This window comes from Eretmochelys imbricata, chromosome 6 (genome assembly GCF_965152235.1).
Source record: "Eretmochelys imbricata isolate rEreImb1 chromosome 6, rEreImb1.hap1, whole genome shotgun sequence".
Taxonomy (NCBI): Eukaryota; Metazoa; Chordata; order Testudines; family Cheloniidae; genus Eretmochelys; species Eretmochelys imbricata.
The window spans coordinates 53,891,561-53,915,769 of record NC_135577.1 but is presented as its reverse complement, the minus strand read 5'-3'; positions in this window follow the sequence as shown (position 1 = coordinate 53,915,769).

Here is a 24,209-nt window from a genome sequence, read left to right as displayed (position 1 = left end):
CATCCAAAGTGACCACTCTCTTCACAATGTGTATGATAATCAAGGTGGGTCATTTCCAGCACAAATCCAGGTTCTCTCACGCCCTCACACCCCTCCAAAAACCACACACACAAACTCACTCTCCTGCTGGTAATAGCTTATCTAAAGTGATCATTAAGTATTACCAGCAGGAGAGTGAGTTTGTGTGTGTGGTTTTTGGAGGGGTGTGAGGGCGTGAGAGAACCTGGATTTGTGCTGGAAATGACCCACCTTGATTATCATACACATTGTGAAGAGAGTGGTCACTTTGGATGGGCTATTACCAGCAGGAGAGTGAGTTTGTGTGTGTGGGGGGGGGGGGGGGCGGAGGGTGAGAAAACCTGGATTTGTGCTGGAAATGGCCCAACTTGATGATCACTTTAGATAAGCTATTACCAGCAGGACAGTGGGGTGGGAGGGGGTATTGTTTCATGGTCTCTGTGTGTATATAATGTCTACTGCAGTTTCCACGGTATGCATCCGATGAAGTGAGCTGTAGCTCACGAAAGCTCATGCTCAAATAAATTGGTTAGTCTCTAAGGTGCCACAAGTACTCCTTTTCTTTTTGCAAAGACAGACTAACACGGCTGTTACTCTGAAACCAGTATAAAGCTGGGAATTTCTGACTTGTTTCTGCAGTCTCCCATTCATTGTTATCACTTTGCCTGACTTTGTTTGCTTAGTTTTCACTGTAGTTTCAAATAACAATTTATTGGCTTTTGTCAATGTCTCTAACGAACTGAGCATTATTTGTATGCAAGATCTTTTCTATGTTTTTAGTGGCAATTAATGTTGAGCATATGTGATGTGTTTGATTAAATCTGGATGAGATTTCATCTGTTGCATAATCAAGGTTCTTTAGGCATATAATATTGTTCTTATAAATACAATAATAAAATAGTCCCTTTGGCCCATTTACTCTCCAATACTTCTGTAGCATCTCAACATTCACCAGTGCTTATTTGGAAGAGAAGCCGGAATCTTCTAAAGCAAATTACAATTTCTAAGCCACACATATGCTACCTCTCTCTTTGCTCTACCTGAAATAGGGTATTGTGTGCCATACCATGGTAACTCTTTCCCTACTATGCTTTCTTGTTGATTTTCCCAGAGATGAAAAGATGTATTTTAGGGTAAGAAATTTTCACTTTCAAGAAAACCTAACACTCAAAAAAATGGAGAGGGAGGCATGAGGTCCAAAAAGGAAATTTCCTTTGTCTGTTCTAAGTACTTGTTTGGACGTTTACAAGGAGGTTTTTTGTTTTGTTTTTAATTTTATGCTATTTATTGAAAAACTAAAAACTGAAAACTACTGAAACCTGAAAAAAACCATAGTTTTTTAAACCCATTTTTTCTGTTGTTTGTTTTTAAAAGCTGAAAAGATTTTGGCTAAATCTGGAAAAGATGAAAATGTGATGTCTTCTTTAAAAAAAAAATCATGGAAAATATTCAACATTTTTCAGTCAGCTTGAGGTATGTTTAGCTGCCTCCCAGGGACACAGTAAGATTTAGTTAATGATTCTATGTAAAACAGTTTGTAAGCTTTGGATGAAAGGGAATATATAAGTGAAATACATGAATTATTATGATTAATAACAGTGACTTCGGCAATTGATTTAAAGAGAGGCACTTGACATATCCCCAAGGCAGTTTTGCCCAGTCACTGCTCTAGATAGCTTTTTTTCAACCATCAGTTTACAAAAAAAATCAAATCACTTCTGTTGTTATAGATAAGGAAACGGAGTCTATTATTGCACAAAAGAAATATCTCTGTGAGGCTTGCCAGAATGTGGTAAATCAGGGCACTAATAAATAGACCCCTTTACTCTAAAATTTGCCCCTTGATTTCATGCAGTGAGCAACATTGGAAAAAAAGTTCTCCTCCTAATCCCAATTGCTGATTTTCTGGTAGTTTCAACAAATACACACCTCCTACCTTGAGTCATCTGTGGGTAAAACGTTAAGGAGCAAGGAAAGAAGAGGGTAAAAAAAAAAACAACAACAACATATTAATGACTTCTGTGAGGCTTTCTCTGCTCACGTCTGCAGCTTAAATTTGACATTTCTGCTTGGCTGCATCACAGGGAATGAAGAAATAGAATAGCATTCATAAGCAAATAGCTCCCAAGATTACTGATGTGGGGAATAGACAGGCTTTTTTGATACAGACCTTACTGCTACAGACTGCCCTCTATAGTTCGTACATGAGGCACAAAGAAAAGGTAATTGGCAGCGGGAAAAATCTAAGTGAAAACTGCACAACCTATTTAAATTAGATTATCAGTTGGGTTTGCTTGTACGGGAAACAGTCATTATTATCTTTGCAGAAATACCTCTCTGTTTCCAGTGTTCTTACATTTGTAGGCAGAAAAATATAATATATGTGTACAAGTGAGGGAAATTTCTCTCCTGCTTTGTTCAATACAAAACCAGTGATGAGACAACCACTGTAGCCAAAATAAAAACTGACCCGAACTGCCACTCAGAACAAGAACCAAATTCAAAACCAACTTTACAGTGTTTGAATAACTTGCTTCCCCACAACATTTTTCATTTGGGTGTATCTACACACTTCCCGTTTCTGCCTGGAAGCTGATGTACCAAAATAACACAAGAAAAGGGATTAACATGGTATGTCTAGCCTGACAAGAAGCAAGAAATAACTAAAGTCCCATGAAAAAAGCCTGAAGCTGTGTTTTACAAGCTGAAGATTAGAGTTAGGCCAAATTCACATGTTGGATAAGATTTTTTTCGCTAGTTACTGTTTGAGTCTATAATCAGTGCAGCGCAGCATAATACCTCCCCAGAGCAGTGGAGGGTGGCTGGGAGGGAGGATGTGACTCTAGAAGTCAAAGGCTCCCTCTTGAACTGTTCCAGGGCCTGCTTGGATTGTGGGTGTCCTAAAGTGAACTTGCTCATAACTTAACACGGAATCAAGGCTTTGACTTTGGTTAACCCTCAAGCTAAACCAGGCCCACCCTGCTACCAAAGCATGCCTGTCTGTTCCTCTTTCCTGTCCAAAGCTTCCTGTGTAGGTGTGAAAATCTTCCCCCTACAAGTCCTTTTTAATCTTCTGCTTTGTCACCTCTGTTTCTGTCCTTTTTGGGAATTTTCCACTCTCTCCCCTTCACAAGCCCCCTACAGAGAAATATATTGAAATTGGTTTGCCTGGGCCTGAGCTAACCCATTGTCCGAAGGTGCTTCCACCGGAATAGGCAGTCACTGAGTTCGAACAACTCACCATTGTACCTGGTCTGGGAAGGATGTGGTACTCCCTTTGTCAGCAAAAGTGGAGTGTACCTACACATGGAGGTATTTGAAAATACAACAATTCATGAGAACAACTCCATAGCATCAACCAGAATTAATAAATTGCACAGATTCCCCAAATCATCATACACCCGAAACCTTGGCTGTGTGTGTGTGTGAAATCTCCACAAATTAAACAGTAATAGGTTCTACAGACTTCACTCTCTTTCATTGAGAAACTCCTTTCACATTACAGTAGAAAACCTTCTTCTCTTACAGTGAGTGCACGAAGCCTACTTATATTACAGTAGAAAGATTCTGTTATACTGACGTATATTCCATTACTTTAGAGTGTCAGAAAAAAGGAATGAGAATCAGATCTTACATTGTGATGCGAAGCAGAACATTTGTCTTACAATGACGGCAGGCATCTTTAAGATTTATATTGCATGGGAAATATGAAGCTCTTGACATCAATCATCCTGATGAGTTTGCCCCATATCATTTCGTGCTGTAGCAATCATTATTTCATATAAATTACTTCTGATAAAACTGAAATAGATAATCCATACAACCCATATCTACACACACATGCACACACACACACCTGGGATTGCTGGACAAGTTCTTCTAATTGGCCATCAGTAACCTATATAGTTCCTCAGATATAAATACCCATATATGGAGTCTTTCTACTATGTCAAAAAAGGTTTTAGTGTAAAATTATTATGCCAGCAACTGGTGATGGATGAACCTTAAAAGGATCAGTTTGGATAGAATAATCATGTACAATTTTGTTCTTGCTTATCCCGACTTCTTTCTTCTGGAAATCAAGCTGATATATATGAGAGAACAGACTTCTTTTAAAAAGAACAGGAGTATTTGTTTCAGAGTAGCAGCCATGTTAGTCTGTATCCACAAAAAGAAAAGGAGTACTTGTGGCACCTTAGAGACTAGCAAATTTATTTGAGCATAAGCTTTCGATGAAGTGAGCTGTAGCTCAAGAAAGCTTATGCTCAAATAAATGTGTTAGTCTCTAAGGTGCCACAAGTATTCCTTTTCTTTTTAGGAGTACTTGTGGCACCTTAGAGGCTAACAAATTTATTAGAGCATAAGCTTTCATGGGCTACAGCCCACTGCATCGGATGCATAGAATGGAACATATAGTAAGAATATATATATATACACACATACAGATAAGTTGGAAGTTGCCATACATATTGTGAGAGGCTAATTAGTTAAGATGAGCTATTATCAGCAGGAGAAAAAAAACTTTTGTAGTGATAATCAAGGCTTGGATTGGAACATAGAATGGAACATATAGTAAGAAGATATATATATATATTATATATATACACATACAGATAAGTTGGAAGTTGCCTCTCACAGTTTGTATGGCTGGACTTGGAATAAAGCAAGTGAATTGGGAGTTCCACATAGACTTAATATAGAGATGAAACTCAGTGGTTCCACTTCAGAGGGGTTTTTGCAAAACATTCTTAGTTGTGCTCTGCCTAAGTTCATCTGTCCTAATTTTTTCCTTCAGTTCTTATTGATTGGGAGTTATGTCTATCTGCTATGGGGAGAACTGGCCTCAGAATTCAGATATATGGTGCTCTCTACTTTTTCAGTGCATTAACCCATAAATTCCATCTGTGAGATTGTGTCATCATTTTGTTTTATTTTACAGAAAACTAAAATGACTACATCATTAAACTCTGGGATAAGTAACAGTTTACTCAGTTCACCTTGTTTTTAAATAAAACCCAATATAGCACTGTGTAGTCTGATCATGTCATTCTAGGTGGTTTTCCCCATTTTTAGGGGCTTACTTCACCATATTTTGCATTCAAAAAGAAAACTGCTGGTTTGGATTATAGCCCTCAAATTAATTTCCTGTTGTTGAAGTCTCAGTGTAATTAAAGTCAGTTCTTATTGTTTCAGAATAATTTCTTCTCTTTTTGATTTAGGTCTCTTACTAGGTTTAATCCTCAGAATGATAACTTTAGTTCATGTGCTTTATGTTCAGTTACATCCATGCGGGATCGATTAAAACCATTTTAGATATATCTCCCGATGTTATCGGTTCATTACACATTTCACTCCACATCCGTCCTCATGAGCTCAGAGCACATCATCCTTAATTCACTTATGATACTGCAACATTGTTTCATATTGTCTTTGACTCCAATTCAATCATTGAGTTCATTTTCCATCATCTCTAAATCTATTCATATAATTTGATGCTACACCCATATCTGTATAATCAGCCACCATCATTTTAGTTTATTTCCTTTTGTCTTGGATTCAGTTACCAACACTGTTTTTGTTCTCTTCATTTTCCACACATCTATCTTGTTATTAATTCAAATTCCATGGGTCTGGATCAAACTGATATTGTTTTAGAATGTGGGTTTAGCTCCTCTCTTCCTACACTCAATTTTCATACTTATCCACTGACTGCATATTATTCATTGTTCACATTTTCCTGTTTTAGTGCAAATACCTACCAGGTTGTGTTGTTTTATGTCATTTGGCATTCAAATTGCCACTCTTTAGGTTTAGCCTACATTACTGTGGGTCAGTCTCCTCGTTTTATAGAATTATTTTGTAGTAGTCACAATTTAATTCTCCTTGTAGGTTCAGCTCCCATCACTTTAGATTTAATTACCATCATTATTAAATCAGCTTAAATGCATTTAGGTTAAATTATATCTTTAAGGTTAATTTTACACTGTTCAATATTCATTTTCTGTCCTAGTACATTTACCTAAATTCGCACCAATTAATCTTCAGTTATTCTTATTCTAGTTTCAATCTTACTGTCCTATTGTATCATTTCATATGGTTTAACATGTGATTAGTTGTGATTGTAGAATCAATTTACATCTTTTCCATTACAGAGATGCAAGATGAGTAACTGTCCAACTTTTCAGTTTATTCTCCCTAGCTGCAGCTTTAGCTCACATCAGTTAGTTTTATAGTTTCACAAATATTTTCAACATCTTTTCTTCTGGGTAACTTTGGAGGGAAAAAAATGGTGAATTTAATTCTGCTAAATTTTCACTATGAAATTGAAATGTATGTTCCCAACTATGAAATTTTCCTTCCCTTTTTCATGTGACCAGTTTTATTCCTGGTGTAATTCCATTCGCATCAGTGGATTTACACCAGGGATGGATATGACCCATCTTTTTTACAGGATAGGTATGATTTTTTTTTTCAAAGTGCAAAATCTATTAGAGAGAGAGAGAGAGAGAGAGAATATATATACACACACACCATAAGCTCTCCAGGGCAGAGATTTACTATGTTTTGCCTCAGTGCAGGGGGCTGGACTTGATGGTCTCTTGAGGTCCCCTCTAGTCCTACTTTTCTATGATTGGCTAGAACGTAGTGCAATGGAGTACCGATTGTGACTGGAGTCTTTGGACACTGATGAAAGACTGCAACTAATGACAATAAGTTAGTTCTACTATTTTAGCTTCAAGTCCTTTAATTTAATGGCTCAGTTAAATGCAATATTAAGTTCAATACCCAGTTTCAGTTGTGGTTAATATAGCCTTGCTTCTTAAAATGATGATGATGGCTCTGACTAGAGGAGTATGAAATATTTGTAATGCAAATTGAAACAACTCAAAATCTGAATTTCTCACAATTTGTTACAAATGAAAAATGAACCGATTATGTTTGAAACTTTGTCACTTTTTAGTTTTTGTTGTATCTGAATGAATATCCATCAATCCTATGCTGAAAGGTGGCTTTAAAGTTTCAAATGCAAAATTTTGAATTTTCACAGGTTCATGCTGTCCCACAAAGAAAATCTAGTTCATTGACTTTTGAAAGAAAGTCATATTGTGAACATTTTCATGTTAAATTTTCCAGAAAATTTTCACCACATATGAGCCCTTAGGTATTTAATACCAACAGGCATTTATGCATCTGTTTTATGTTTAGGTCACTTTGGCAAGTTCTATTAGACACATCTAAGTGGATATATACAAGTAAAAGGGATTAAGATGTAAATGGATTGCAGGGCACATAAAGTCATAGGATGTGTTTATACTGAAATTAAACACCTGTGGCTGGCCGGTGTCAGTTGACTCGGGCTTGTGGGGCTTGGACTATGGGACTGTTTAACTGAGTTGTAGATGTTCAGGTGTGAGCTGGAGCCCAGACTCTGAGGGTCCTAATAAATAAAGCTTAGACCATGTATAATGTGTTTAAAAAATACTAACATGCAGACTGAAAATAACCACGTCAAGTATTTTTTTTTAAATCTAGAAAGAGATATAACATGAGACATAAAACAGTTATGTGGGGTTTTTTTGTTGTGTGTATGCGTGGGATTTTGTTGTTGTTTGATTGACTTTGGGGTTTTTGTTTGTTTGTTTGTTTTACTTTTCTAAGTCAGCTTTATAAGCAAGAACTTAGAAGGAAATAATTTCATTATCAATGACACTTGAGCTTATGCTTTAGAAAATTTTCTCTGTTACCTGTCTTTGGAATTTATGAGATACCAAATCCAGTTAGGAAAGTAATTTGAAGTAGTGCTTCGGTCTTAATGCAAGGAAGTAGTAAAACCTGTAATGGCATCTTCGGTAGTAGATCAACATGACCTTCCATAATAAAAGCTAAAAAGATGTGAGGCATTTGTGCACTACTAAAGTTAAATTCTTTTATACATTACAATATTTTATATTTAGATATTTTTATGTAGTGATATATCTGGAGCAGACGTTATACTTTCCTCTCTTCATTCAGCTAACTCAGGTCCCTTTTTAAAGGCCAAGTTACAGAGTACAGTGAAGCGTGAATGACAGGGTGGGAGGTGGTATAAAGGAGAGGAACTGCCAGTCCAGTTGCATGTAGAAGCACTTCAAGCTGCATTAGAGTAGCTGGAGATCACTGGGATATAGAAAAGTCTCATCTGAGCTAGTGGGAGACAGCAGTATAAAAACTTGCCCAGTTATTGTCCATGGCATCCGTGTATCTCTTAATGATGGAGAACATCTGAGGGCCAAACAGAGACAGAGCCAATCAGAAGGCTCCTTAGAGCCAAAAGATTGACCAGTGACACAGCCTGACATAAAGCCACACCATGGTTGGTCTGGAGAAGAATCCCTGATATCCTTCGAGGTAAACTCCCAGCAAACCCAGCCCAGGCATTTATCAGCCTACAACCCCTGTGAGTCTGTGTGAAACGCCAGGGAAATGAATTTTTCCAATGATATTTCCTGAGGACTTTTCACCTTTTTCCCAAATTTTACTTTCAATTTTAAGTCTGAAGAAGCCCCTATAAAAAAAAAAGTAATACTCATTATTTCTACAGTAGCACCTAGGAGACCTGTCATGGCCCAGGACCCCATTGTGCTAGGCTCGATACAAACACAGAACAAAAGGATGCCCCCCCTCCCACGACAATTTTTCCATGACCCGCAACCCAGATCATCAATCAGCCTGGGTACACTGAAAACTTTGCAAAACTTGGTGTTTCAGGTTTAATTACAAATGTTCCATCCAGTTCTATACATAGCACTATATACAGAGAAGCTCCTCACACAAGTGCTCTTGTGCTTGTTTTCCCATAGGATGACTCTATCCAGCTTCCTTTCTCATCTTAACCAAGCTTTCATATGAATACATTTATTTTTGATTATAATTTGATGAGGAAAATGTCAGCAAAATTAAATCAAATCAAGGTGGCAGTCCTCTGGGAAAATAGATATACATAATATAGTTGTTATTATTATGGTTTTCCAAAAGAGCATAAAATGTCACAAAAAGCTAATGCTTACCCTTTTGGAATATCTCACCTATCATGTTCTGTTTACCCAATGTCTCCTCTGTGGCATTTAGAGCTATGATATTTATGAATAGGCATGCTTTATTTGAGGATGGGCTACAGATATTCCGTTCAGATATAAACTACCAGCATCTCCTATCACCATATACTATCATACTAGGTTAGCAGTGGTAGTAGAATATTAGTAAAATGGAAGAGTGCATTAGCTCCCCCACCCCCACCCCTTCTGCTGGTCTTCCTGCCGTCTTGTTATTCCCCCAGGTGACATTTATAAAAGAAAATGCAGCACTGTTAACATTTCTGAAAGATCTTTAACTATCAGCATATCAGAGGTCAGTTGCTCCATCTGTTCCCCTTAATTAGTTTGTCTTTAACTTCCTAATGTTCCAGTAACTGTGCGTGTGTGTGCATGCACGTGTCCATACTCTGTAAAACCTAATGAGCAGGATCATGGGTTACAGGATGGATATTGCTTTACTGAGAGCAAAAGATAACAGCTGAGAATCAGTAGGAGATTTGTCAGTGATAGAGAGCAAATGTCATCTTAAACCATGCTCCAAACCAGAGCAATACAAAATATCTTAACTGAACCTCAAAGTAAATATAAGTGAGACTCAGGTTTGTGGTTCTGTTAAAGCAGTTTCAAACTTTGGCCTATATTCAGGAAAGTTCAGTAAACACGGGCACAGGATATTGTGAATCTCTCTCTCCTCTCATTCCCAAAGAGAATCTTTCCACCTATTCAGTGATCCTCGTGCCAATTTTCTTACCTCAGTTGTCATCGGGAATGCGAGTGGCCTTGTCATCATCCAGTGCATATTGTTAATAGTTATACATTGGGTAGCCATCTCCTCATCCTCAGATGAATGCTTCCCTTCCTCATGATCCCCACCATATTCTTCAGAGATCGCCCAGTATGTGCTGCTGCCTTCTCATCTTCTAATAGTTCTTTAGAGGAAAGATGTTTCCTCCTCTTCAAATAATGCCGTGGGAGTGAGGAAGCAATCCTTCTGTTACCAAGAAGGCTCTATTAAGCTGAGGCTGAGAGAAACCCCATAATTCTTAGTGTGGTCCTTAGGGAAGTCCTGGAACTGCTAAAATATTAGTGTGCCTTTGAGTATTCCCTGCAAATTTTAGCCAATAGAAACACAGCAGATTAATATTTATATTATTGTAGTACCTAGAGATCCCAATCACAATCAGAACCTTAATCTAGGAACTATTTTATTATAGAATTAGGATACTGGGCAAAGCATATATACAATACCTGTTGTGCAGGTACTCTACTCACTTTTTATTATTATTGCCCATGCAGTAGCTCTCCTAAGGCCTTTAAACTGGGACAGACCTGATCCAAGATCTCATATAGTGGTAGAGAAGACCCAGGTCCAAGGAGGAAAGATGTAGAGCATGAGGAGACCTCTAGGATCCTCCTGAGGACATCTGAGATATGAAGTGAGGGGTTCCTACAGTTTACTGAAGGAAAGGGGTAAAGAATGAGGTAAAGGGGTAAAGAATGGTTCCTGTGATTTGAGGAGGGTGGGTGAAGAGTGTTGAGTTTGAGTTTAACAGACTAATATCTCAAAGTGAATCTGCAAGAGTTGGTTCACTTCTGACTAGGGTTGTGAGAATGGGTAATTTTTTGGTTCACTGGCGGTACTGAAAATTTTTAAAATAAATCATTTCGGGTTGACCCAAAATGAAACTTTGGGGAATTTTTTTGCAAACTGAAAAGCTGAAAAAGAAATAATTTGTGGTCAAACAAAACATTTAGTTCTTTTTCTCCGATAGTAGTTAGCTGCCTAAAAACCTTTGGGGATTTGGGCCATAACGTTTTTTATTCAATAAACTCCAGTGGCTTGTTCATGTAAGAAATAATTAAAATAGTACAGCATTTTTCTCTCTCAGATGTGAAATGTTATGCTCTGTACAAATTAAAAGAGAACCTTAAAATAGTAATAGGCCCAATTATATTTGAAATATGACAGATAATTGTGTAATTTTTCAATAATGAAATAATTAGTAATATTTTGCATTTATACAGTAATTGCTTTCATCTGAGGATCTAAAAATGTTTTACAAACAGTAATTAACTACGCCTCCAAACTCCCCTTTGAGGTAATCATTATTATATGACTTCTGTTCATGGGGAAACTGAGGTACAGATTGATGCAGTGATTTTCTGAATATCACACAGTGAGTCAGGAATGGAAGCTGTCATGTTTTTTCCCAAGAATACTGAGTTTAATAGGTTCTTTCAGTAAAATGACTATTTAAGATTGGGAGAACAAAATAAAACAAAATTCAAGCAGAGCGTGTCTCTCTTCTGCTAAAGACTGCACTAAACTGAACACAAAAATGGCCTTCTTTCTCAGGATAATAGGGACCTTAGAGATTTAAAGATCCGGGCAGTAAATAAAGGCAGCTAAATAACCACAAAATCCAAGTTCTGTATTACACTCCCTTGCACTAGTCACTACACGAAGAATATATACAATAATTTCTTGTGATCATTATACTCTCTCCACACAAAAAGTTTGCATATTTTAAATAGGTAAAAAAGGCTTCTGGTTTATATAATTTATTTTTTGCTCTCATTGCCTGAGCATGTCTGAATACTGGTGTGTATATTCCTGTATATGTCAGACTGATAGTTAAGACATGGAACATGCACTTCTTTCTTGGAGCACCATCGTATTTCTTATTGTCAGCCTCAGAGCTGTGTTCTAATATTCAAAGAGTTATAGGTTATTGGTCTCAACGGGTAGTGATCAATGGCTCCATGTCTAGTTGGCAGCCGGTATCAAGCGGAGTGCCCCAGGGGTCTGTCCTGGGGCCGGTTTTGTCCAATATCTTCATTAATAATCTGGAGGATGGCGTGGATTGCACTCTCAGCAAGTTTGCAGATGACACTAAACTGGGAGGAGTGGTAAATACACTGGAGGGTAGGGATAGGATAGAAAGGGACCATGACAAATTAGAGGATTGGGCCAAAAGTACTGCAGAGTACTGCACTTAGGACGGAAGAATCCCATGCACTGCTACAGACTAGGCAGCAGTTCTGCAGAAAAGGACCTACGGGTTACAGTGGATGAGAAGCTGGTTATGAGTCAAAAGTGTGCCCTTGTTGCCAAGAAGGCTAACGACATTTTGGGCTGTATAAGTAAGAGCATTGCCAGCAGATCGAAGGATGTGATCATTCCCCTCTATTCTGCATTGGTGAGGCCTCGTCTGGAGTACTGTGTCCAGTTTTGGGCCCCACATTATAAGAAGGATGTGGAAAAATTGGAAAGAGTACAGCGGAGGGCAACAAAAATGACTAGGGGGCTGAAGCACATGATTTATGAGGAGAAGCTGAGGGAACTGGGATTATTTAGTCTGCAGAAGAGAAGAATGAGGGGGGATTTGATAGCTGCTTTCAACTACCTGAAAGGGGGTTCCAAAGGGGATGGATCTAGACTATTCTCAGTGGTAGCGGATGACAGGACAAGGAGTAATGATCTCAAGTTGCAGTGTGGGAGATTTAGGTTGGATATTAGGAAAAACTTTTTCACTAGGATGGTGGTGAAACACTGGAATGCGTTACCTAGGGAGGTGGTGGAATCTCCTTCCTGAGAGGTTTTTAAGGTCAGGCTTGACAAAGCTCTGGCTGGGATGATTTAGTTGGGGATTGGTCCTGCTTTGAGCAGGGGGTTGGACTAGATGACCTCCTGAGGTCCCTTCCAACCCTGATAGATTCTATGATTCTAATTAAATGTTTCTAATAGTAAAAAAATAAATTTTGAATCTGTTCCTTGATAAATAATTGAACATGCTGGCAAATCAAGTCTTTTTTTTAAGAAAGATGTAGCCTGAGAGAAGAAATGTATTCTACTGTGGGCAGCTTTGCATAGAACTGTCTTTGGGATACGCAGGACTCAGCTGGACCACAGTAGTTATGTGTTTTGACTTCCGGAATAGAATCTGAGCTGCATTGCTTGTGGTGCACTCTATGCAGGATCATCTGCAGAAATGTAGGAGGAAGGTGTTGCAGCTACTAGTGCAGGAGTCATAAAGTGAGGAAGCGGAAAGGCAGTACCAAAATAAAAATTTGGACAACGGATGATGTTTGAATGTGTCAAGGGATCTGTGACAAAAAGAACATATAAAATGAGATGAGTTCTAAAAAAAAATCTGAAAAGAAGAAGAAAAAAAGCGAGGCAGCAAACAACAACAAAACAAAACAAAAAAGAACACTAGAGTAAATAATCCCCTACAGTATGTCATTAACACCAAACTAGATCCCTCAAGGATATTAGGAATAACAGGAAAGCAATTAATTTGAGCTTTATCTCATTAAAGTCCCTTAATTACATTTTTAGATGAAATGTATTTATGTGAGGGTCATGTCCTTTTATTTCAGGTATTGTGTCCTCCAGGTTCTTTTTCTCTGGAACTATTTGTTCCCTTTCGGGGGAAAGTGAGACCAGCCATTTCTAATGTTAACAAAAGGCAAATATAAATTCACCTGGAAATGAACAAAGATTCCAAAACCTTGAGGTGCTGCATATTTCAAAAGGGCTTGAGGCAAAGATTTTTTTTTCTGAAGTGCTGAATTTTATTTGCATCTATTAAATTTGCAACAAAGAAAACAGGAAGGAAATATACAGGCAAGGGGGCATGGGGAGAGGTGCAGAATTTAACTCAATGATACTGATTTGAAAGATCACACAATAGCACTCTGCATTTCAAAACCAAAACAAGAAAAAGTCATTGAACTTTCTTAAATAGATTCAGCTGAATGAGAGATTAGGTCCTGTAAAAGGAGTTTTGGTGAAAAAAGGCAGGAATTACTGAGAGGACATTTCAACCTGGATTTGATGCTAGCAAGTGGCTCAGCTTCAAAAAGTCAAATTTATCTTTCATTTATTCTTGCTAAGAATTTTCAGTTTTATGTGCTTGGAATGAAGACTCAGACAGGAGGTACTCCAGCCTTGTAACTGTATATATCTAAACCTCTCTAGTTAAAATCCAGATAAAAGGATTAGAATTAAAAGCAATGCAGCTTTTATTTTACATCTCAATATTTCAAACATCCATGTTTTCCTCAGCAATGTAGTTGCTGGATCACTACAACAGTGTAAGGCGGTGAAAGAGTGAATTGCAATATATACAACTATTACAAGCAAAAGGTTTCTTATCACCTAATGGAATGCAACTAAATATATTGGGTCTGATTCTCCTCTCATTAACAACCGTTGAACACTAATGTAACTCAAATAACTTCAGTGAATTTACTTATGATTTACCGTGGTATAAATGAAATTAGAATCAGAAACTATCAGAGCTAGTGACCACATTTCACAGCAGGTATCAGAATTCTTTTAGTCCAGGTACTCACATTTGGTGTGCTACATATAATATGTAGACTGTGAGCCAAATACTGCTATCTTCTATAGCGCTTTTACACAACTATGTAACTTCATTTGACTTCAGTTAATTCCTCCTGATTTATACCAAAATGAAATCAGAAACAAATGCTATGTAATATTATACCAAAATCTTTATAAGATTGTGATAATACCACCAATCATTCCATGTGATTAACTGACTTAGAGAAAATTATTGCAGATGTAGGTGCTTGTTACTTAGACTGTATTTTAGACCTGAAAAGGGCATAATAATTCTGAAGTGTCCAGGTCAATAGCATATCTTATCAGACATGCCATCTCTTAGGCATAAATAATTGCTATCCTTTCCGATCAGTTCTGTTACTGACCTCTATATTCTTTGCATTCTAACATGTTCAGCAGTTGGACTGGAAGTGTTTCCACCCAGAGATTTCACTTTAGGTTGTGTGTTTGTGTGTGCATATTTATCCATTCGGTTAGCAATATTCTGTAAAGTGCTTTAGCGTCTATTTAGAAAGAGGTGATATAAAAATGAGAGATACAAATAGATGATAATGTCCAGCAGAGACACATAGGCCTTGCTTTTCTAGCAACCAATACTCAAAATAAATAGCACCATATCAAAAAAGGCCATTTGGCTATTCTTTTTAGTGTAAATAATTTTCCAGTAGTATTTGAATGATAGAGGGAACAAGTAAAATAGGTCATAAAATAATAAAATACAGAATAAAAGCATAAATAAGGATAATGAAATGAGGATTACTCTCTTTTGTGTGGATCAAAAGATGACCTGCATAGCACCATTTATGTTTGCATCAAGTTAGTTAGAATTTGCAGACAAATCATTCTATCTTTCACAAATTAAACTAACATTTCAGATTGAAAGGCTTTGTTTTATTGCAGTATCGTACAATGCAGAAATACATAGAGTATAAAAAACTAGACAGATGGCTTAATAAATTAATCTAAAAGCAGCAAAACAGCATAAGGACAGTCGGTGACATTGACAGAATATTGTGGAAGGTGGTGGAGATGTGATGTAACAGTATTAATTAGGAGCAAAAATATGAAGGTGAAAGTGTGGGGTAAAAGGAGGGGGGAGGACATGAATTAGAGATCTGTGATTTATTATAAATAGAGATAGGCTAGAGGTGCACAGTTGAGATCCAGATTTGTATCTAAACACCCCTGTAATGTTGTGTTGTTCATATCTAGGATTTTGTTTCAGCTCATTATGGAAATATGAACAGGCAACAAAACTGTATATTCATATTTAGATCCAGAACCAAACTACCCCTAAATCTCAAAGTGGTCTGATCTGTCCCCAGCTCTAGTAATAGGGCATTAAAACATATCTTACCATTCACAAAACAGGTTGCATTACATTATAGGCACTTCATTGCTCCAAAAGGGACATTACATTATACTGTAGCATCTTTGGGCCTGATTTTCCTCTCACTTAGAATGCTATAAATCAGCAGCAGGTCCAGTGACGTCACAAAGTTACACCATTGTAAAACTGTTTTTGGGAGATCAGAATCAGACCCAATAACTCTACATCACTATAACTGGGTGAGACTGAGAGCAGGATGCCACTGTGAAGGAGATGTTCCCAACTACCCTTCAGAGATAAACTGGAATTCCTCTCTAATTAGCAACTCATGTTCTCACCATTAGATTTTATGAACCATGAAAGGACATTGATCCAACTTGCAGGTGTTGGCCAAAAGTTCTTTCAACACTGCCAGAACCACAGTAGGCAACTCAGGCAATGAAAATCCCTCCTAAAGAGCTTCCATCTCCACAAAAAATGAATTTGTAAGTAATATTTTTCATGAACAAAACACAATGAAAACACCACACAATAAAAAACATTCAATGCTGCCACTCAGTGGAGACAGAGAGCGTTATCAGGTATTCACCATGTGTTACAGATCACTGATTGAAAATCTCTCTTTCTAACTAGCAAGCCACAGACACCCAACAAGCAAGCCTTTGGATGCCTCTCCTGCTGTTGGGATGCTACGTGAAAGGGCTCCTTGAGGGGAATGGGGCAGCTGTTGATGGGAAGCAAGGGAATGCTAACTGGAGGGAAGGAAGGAAGGAAGGACTCTGGCTTCCCAGCTGTGTGAACAAATTCAGACCTGTGATTTCCAAACTCTTGTAAACAGGTGCTGAAGTTTGCAAAAACATCAGATCTCAAATCCTAGAGGTTCATTAGGATTGTGTTTGAAGGTCCATACAAAAATTTCACAACTATGGTTTAGACACAGAACAAAACTTGTTTTTTTCTGCATAGTTTTGTTTTGAATTTTTTAGTTCATCTAACGGCAAAACTCATAACGAAACATATTAGGTACCCACCCAAACCAGAAGTGGATTTTTCAGATTATTCTGAATGTAGGTGTGTAAGAGACAGGGACTACTTGAGGGAATGACTAAACTCTTTGTACAACAGCCATGATTATCTTATGTCTTTTTATAATGGATTCTTAATTGAATTAAGTAAGTTCAAGTTAAACTTTCCAGAAACATTTTTCACTAGTTGTATTGAATGAAGCATAAATAAAGCATGAAGGATGTGTGATGGTTAGTAAAGTTGTAAGTCATCTGGGAAACTCAGTATGTTTCTTTTAAAAACATATGTTTCTTTTCCAAAAGTGCTACATTGAGAGCCCTGGAGACTACAGTCCTTGTTTTATTCAGAGAACAGATACGGTATTGGTTGCAGCAATGTATGGTTTTCTCACACTGTCCTACCACTATGCTTCCATCCTAACATGGCTGAATAACCTCATGGGGAAGGGGGTTGAAAGGAGGAAAGGACCCAGTCTATGACTCCGTTTAATTTTTGGTGTCTCTTCTTGAATTGCCAGCAAGGGTGTCAGTTAATGCAACTGAGGGGGTTGTGTTCGGGTTGTGAATGCTTGTTATAGGAAATTAATTAATTGTATACAAAGATGCTTATCTCAGGCTCTAGGCACCCTAATAGCTTTCCTAATTTTACAATACAATGAAATCCCACACCACTTAAATAATAATTCCAAGAGGAACTCATCCAGCTAGACACCTACAGAATCTCATTCCACCCCTTCATCATTGTACAAAGTACACCCTCAGTCCTGTCCAATCAAACAGGTGTTTCTCACAGCATGCCCAGAAGGTCACCAAATTCAGGCTATTTCAGACTGACAGGAGGTGGGGAAGGTAAAAGTTCTAGAGTCCTAGCGTATGGCTACACATCTTTTAAACACCTACAGCTTGCCTGGGACAGCTGACTTGGGCTTGCAGAGTTCAGGCTATTGGGCTGTAAAATTGCGGTATAACCATTCAGGCTTGGGCTGGAACTTGGGCTTTGGGTCAATCCCCCCCCTCTCAGGGTCCCAGGCTTGAATGTCTACACTGCAATTTTACAATCTCACAGCCCACAAGCCCAAGACAGCTGGCCCAGGCCAGCTGCAGGTGTGTAACTCACAGAGACCATCCTGCCAGCTGCTTACTCTCTTTATAATGTGGGGGACCCCCCAGCTCAGGTGCCCCTCCTGACTGCAACTATGGCAGTAAAGCACAGGAAGAGATGTGTCTCTCAGGTAGGCCAATCCCAAGCCAAGTAAGGCTTTATAGGTCATATAACCAACGCCTTGAACTCCTCCCAGAGTTCAATAAGCAGCTAGTGCAGATTCCAGAGCATGATTGCAATATGATCCCATGAGATGGTCTGTTCAATAAGCATTCTACACCAGCTTCAGTCTCCGAATAGTTTTAAAGTGTAGAGCATGTAAAGCACATTTTAATAGTTTAATGCTGAGATAACAGTGACAAGGTTAGCATCCAAAAGGGAAAAGAGAGTTACTTATGATCATTTCCAAACAGGACCTGAGAGTCAATGACCTAAAAAATGAAGACTATATTCCATCATGAATCTCTTAATTAGTCCCCCCATGTATTCTCAAAGTGATTTTCCAGTCTGTGTTCGATAGATGTGTACATGACTTCTGCAGGTGAGAAACTCTTTCTCTTGTAGAGTTTTGAACTGTTGTCCATCACTGACTACCTACAAAAATATCCACCATTATTTGTTCACATTTTAAAATGATCTTACTTCAACTGTGTCCAACCATTTGTTTCACTTTCATCAGTATAATAGCAAAGAAGCTAGCTGCAGTTTTGCTGAAGCAGCATGTCATAAGCCAGTAGTGAAGAATAGTTATACGAAGTGAATTTTGAATATATAAATTGTGAGTATTCACACAGGGAGCCTGATTTGGGGGGCTATATTATATTCATCCAATCAGGTAACACAAATTTATAGATATGTCCAATCAAAAGAGCTTGGAATTTTGAATGTCAAGTATTTAGAATGAATTGCTTGGAACAAATTACAGATAAGGGATTATCCATAGAAAATATTTGGCAAATAATTTTGAATAGTCAATCAATTTTAAATAATCACAATCTCTGTGTGAACAATTAATGATCAGAGAAAAGAAGCTAAATGCCTTGAAGAAATAATTCATTATGGATTATTTGCTCTGGTCTAATGACTGCTATAAATTGCAGCTTTTGCTAGCCATCTCACTAGGTTGCTTCAGTCACTAAAGCCAGTAGGAGCTCATCAAAGATCTCTAAGAGTTCATTACCTGTTTACAGTATGACTCTAAATATTGGATAATTTTTGGTGCAGGCTTTTAAATTGGTGTTGTGTTTGTTGAATTGGAATAGAGTCTTCATGAAGCTCAAGTGGAATGGCTACTGAAACCGCCTGCAATCTACAACTTTTATCATCACTGTCACTGAGGCCTTTATTCCTTTCCTTTGAGAACGTCGGCAAACAGTGTTCCAGTTATCTGGCCCACAGAGTCTCATTAGTAATCAATTAGTGATGAACTTCACATCTAGAGCAGGGCATTTACCTATCAAGGTTAGTTTCAGTATCTCAGAATATAAAATAGTTCTATCCTTTGTCACTTTGTCCTATTTTTGACCCTGTGCTTTCTTTTCTAAGTATAAGAGATCCATTTGGCATAAGCCCATGGAAGAAGCCATGTTTTCATTACAATTAATGAGTCTCTTTATATTTTCAACCCAGAGAGGTACATATATTTCCCTAACTATGTTACAAGGCCCTTTGATACCCGGACACTGTGATAGTGAGTGTTTAGTATTATTTTCACTGAGTACATTTTAAAAATGTGGATTTTTGCAAGATGACACAAGATTTTTGATGACAGTCAAGAAATTGGGCCAGGAGTAGTTTAGTATTCTGAGTATAGGATTAGGATACCCTGAATTCTATTCCCAGCTCTGCCACAGACTGTGTACCCTTGGACAATTCATTTCACCTCTCTGTCCAAGGAGGCACAGTTGAGAAATGGGGATCTGGCCATGAGGCTGCTATTTCCAGCCAACCTTCGGTGCATAATGGTCTATTACCAACCATACAATTTAAAGCAATCTCGAATCTGCTCTGATTTCCACCTTGAGACCAAACCAGACCCAGGATTGGGGAAGCTCTAGCTCTTGTAAATGAAAGGGAAATATAGCCTTCCATATACAGTGATCACACCTAAAAAAACCCCTTTCTTCCATTGGGAAGGATTCTACTCCTTTGAGAGATATCCCTATATCTAAAGTGGATCATACTGGTGAAAATAGTAATCTCTTTCTGACCAGTAGGACTTTTTAACTGCACAATGTATACATAATCTCAGATCAGTTTATTTTGGTGTTATCATCTTTCACTGAGATTACTCTAAAATGATTTTCTTTATATAGAGGTGTTTTATACATACAGTTGTGAGTCCATTTTATGCACCAAAGACTCCCATGAAGTCTTTCCAACTAAAATGACATTTAGCATCTTAGAAGTTTAAATGCAGGGGTTTGCTTAAAATACAAATATTCTCTTCCTCCTATTTAGAGAATCATCAAAAATGAAATTGTCAGGAAGCGTATGAGTGGGATTCTCCTCAGGTTTCTATGGGTTTTATTGCACTTCACATTCTTTTATTTCAGATGGATTGTTTTTTCCTGTTTTTCATTAGCCCATTCCTCCTCCAAACCCCAACCTTTCAAGTAATTGGGGGAAAGAGAGGGCATTTTAAAAATAGATATTACAGAGAAAAATTGCAGCAAGAAAGTAATTTTCCAGCTGTGTCTGTGAGCTGTAGAAAGTGAGATTGACTATCAGAAAGCAAATGCTTGGATCTTTTTTGTTTGTTTGTTTGTTACCTCTTTTCTTTTAAACACAGTGGCAAAAAAAGGAAAAGTATGTCTAATGCTGTTTAGACTTGATTGAGACTTTAGTGCAAGAATTATGCGTGAAAAGAAGAAAGAGTTTGACATAGGTTCATTTATGGTTTTAAATTTTCACTTTATTTATTCTTTTTTTTTTTTAGCTGGCACTTCAATTTAATCCTGAGTCCTTAAATCCACTTTAAAGCCTCAAAATAATTTGGCATGGTTTGGGGATCAGAGAGGCTTGTGAGGGATCAATTTGCAGCAGGGGTTAAAGAGCAGGTATTTAGAAGTGGAGGCAGTGAGATGATGGACTTTGAGACATGGTCCACCAGAAAATGTTTTATGTCAAGCATCAAGTGATGAAATAGGGTGTGATGATGAAAAAACCCACATGTTTGAAGAGAAGGGATTGAAGGTACAATCACAAAGGATGCTGAAATTCAACAGATAAGAAGGTATGTCATTGTTTTCAAAAAATACTGCACCTCCAAGTGCCAAACCATTTTCTAATAAACAGGGGTGGGTGAACCTTAGAGAAATTAAATTACTTTGGATATGAAGCTAAAAGTTTGCTTGTTTATCCAAATCTTACCTGGACTACCCAGCATTCCTGGGCCTGCAAAATTGGTTAGAAAGTGTATTGAATAAATCATGTTGCAAGATACAAAGATTAGAAAGTGTACTTTCAATCTAAAATGGTTGTTATTTTAGATTAAAGGAAACAACATGTAAGAACAAAAGTAAAATAGTGTGTGTGTTTTCTTTGGAATAGTTTGTGCTACCCTGAATACAAAATGGCTGCCTGCCTCTATAAACCACAGAGACCTTAGAGATCTAAGAGAAACAAAGCCAGATCACTTTTCTGTCTCTTAAATTCCATGAGCACTAATTGCAGAGAGTGTAAAGAAGATGGAAACTTGACTGAGGTCCAATGAGATCTTGGACAAAAAAAATAAGTTCTGAGTAGGATTGTCAGACCAGTGTTTCATTGCTTTTGGAAGAGAAGTGGACTGAAGGGAGTATCTCCTAGGACTAGACCTCAGGAGCCCAATGGCTTTAGCTTAGTATTGAGCTCTGGTTCCAGCATTGTGCTATTATTTTATTAGTGTTTTGCAAGGGCTTTTTAGAAGCTTTTCCGCATAAGTTTTGCTGAGAATTAATACTTTTTTTCCTAAACTGGACCTTTGCATTGGAAGGAATTAGACATTGTTTACAACGTTGCTGAAAATAATTTTAAGTCCATTCCTTTAAATGATTGTAGTTAGCAATGTTTATCTCATAAAACAAAAGTTTAATATCTTCTGATAATTAATTTACTCATAAGTACATGCGTTTCCTTAACCTAATGTGCATGGAACTCTATATGATATGCTCTAATATGAACAAGCATGTCTTAATAAAAGCTGCATTTTCTAATGCTAACTGAATTGCTTGTAACCTTGACTTTCAAAACCCCAACTTTACAGCAAAAATCCCTACAGATAAAAGCTGTTACCTTTGTTTTCTCCTTTTATCGTGCTTCATAATACTTAAAGTCTTAAAAATGGCTTTTGGGTTCTTATATAAATGGAAGAAGAAAACGCATACATACAGTTACTTTGAGTCTCCATGGGTTGATCTCCAGAATCTGGTATGATTCTGATTTCTCTGAAAAGTGTGGTGAACACGTGTTCCCAGGATGGGAGCAGGGAGACGAAGGATCTGATTGTTGTTTCAGAGCTGTAGCTCATGAAAGCTTATGCTCAAATAAACTGGTTAGTCTCTAAGGTGCCACAAGTACTCCTTTTCTGATTGTTGTTGTTCTTGACTTACTCAAGTCTTTCTTTCTTTCTACAGGACAAAATCTTCAAAGTATAGAAACCTGTCAACACAGGTCATAAGAGATTAAGTCAAAGGTTAGGTCAACTGGAACATCAGTTCTGGGTTAGTTGTTTATCAGAAAACTAGCCTTACAAATGAGTAACAAAAGATCTAACAATCATTTCCACAAAATTAGGGTTAATAAGCCTGATTCATCTCTCATTTAGCTTAGTAAATCTGGAGTAAGTCCATCAAAATAAATGCCAGTGCAATATTTACATAAGTGAGAAACAAATCAGGCCCAGCATTGATAAAATGATGTAATAAATTATCTCTAAATGTTGTTTTCATGTACAAAAGTACCTGCTCTATCTATTCTCTTGTGATGTAAGGTAGTATATAAATATTTTATTGTTATTTTATTCTTCTATTTGTTGGCTAAGTGTTCTATTTATTTTTAACATGGTTCACAATGCTCATTCATGTTAGGGCCTAACTTTCATTTTCAGTTCAGATTCCTCAGTGGATTCTTACTCCTTTCCTGTTCCCCTGTATCAGGAGGCGTGCAGCAGAGTATGCTGACCACATGAGGGATTCACTGCCAGTAGTTCATTATATCTTCAGATGGGTTTTTGATGCTATTACAAACTACTCAAGCTTTGCGCTCTCCACTTATAATACCATCAAAAACTCTTGATTGATTTTGAACCTCGTAATACATCTATCCCCAATTACATCCCATTATGCAAAATGCACTGACAGTAAAAAGGCCTTCTCCACAATTAGCAGTGTCAACCTAATTTCTGCAAGTGTTATTTAACCATGATTGTATTTTTCCAGTTTTAATATAGAACAAATTACTAGTGATCTATGGTGACATGCAGCAGGTAATGCAGGTACATTAACAGCACAGCATAAGCAAAAATATTGTACATCTAAAGTAATAAAGCTTTTAATTTGTATGTGCATGAGACAAGCTAATGTCATACCCCACTATGAAGATTTTTATAAATATAACTTCAAAAGCAGCAGGAGATAGAATGAAAGGAAGAAGGGTAAGTGACAGGTGACTGTGATGTCAGAGTTGTGAGGAGAGAATATAAGAACCGTTGTTGTAATTATTATTTTCAGAGCTTATGTGTAAGGGGATGTTTTGGATCTTTCTGCTTTTCTCTTTGATGTAATTGTCATCCATTAGATTAGTCTGATTGGATCCATCCAGTCCTCTATGTGAGGTGGGGTGTAATGGGGTGTCCACCCCACAAAAGGCAGAGCAGGTTAAATTAGGTCAATTAACTAGGTAGGTTGCACCTGGGTGGAATTTTAGGCTTGAAGGACAAGCACTAATTGATGATGAAGGCCAACTGGGCAGGGACAGGCTGAGCTTGGATAAAGCCAGCAAGCTAAGAAGAGAAGAGGAAGCAGTCCTTCTCTGGAAGAAGGGTGATGTGTTTGAGGCTACAGAATCTGTCAAGGAATCAAAGAAAAGAGTAGTCTATAGTTACTTCCTGAGGGAGTTGAGCTAGTAAGCCCAGGATGTAGAGGATAGAGCAGGGAAATAGTGACAGGGATTGGGAGCAAGCAGACCGGAGATGCTAAACATACTGGAACCCAGAGTAATGAGTGGGCCTGGGTTTCCCTATCAGCCACTGGGGAAGTGTCATAGGACCTGGCCTTAGAGTAGAAGACTTTCTGGAATGGTGGGC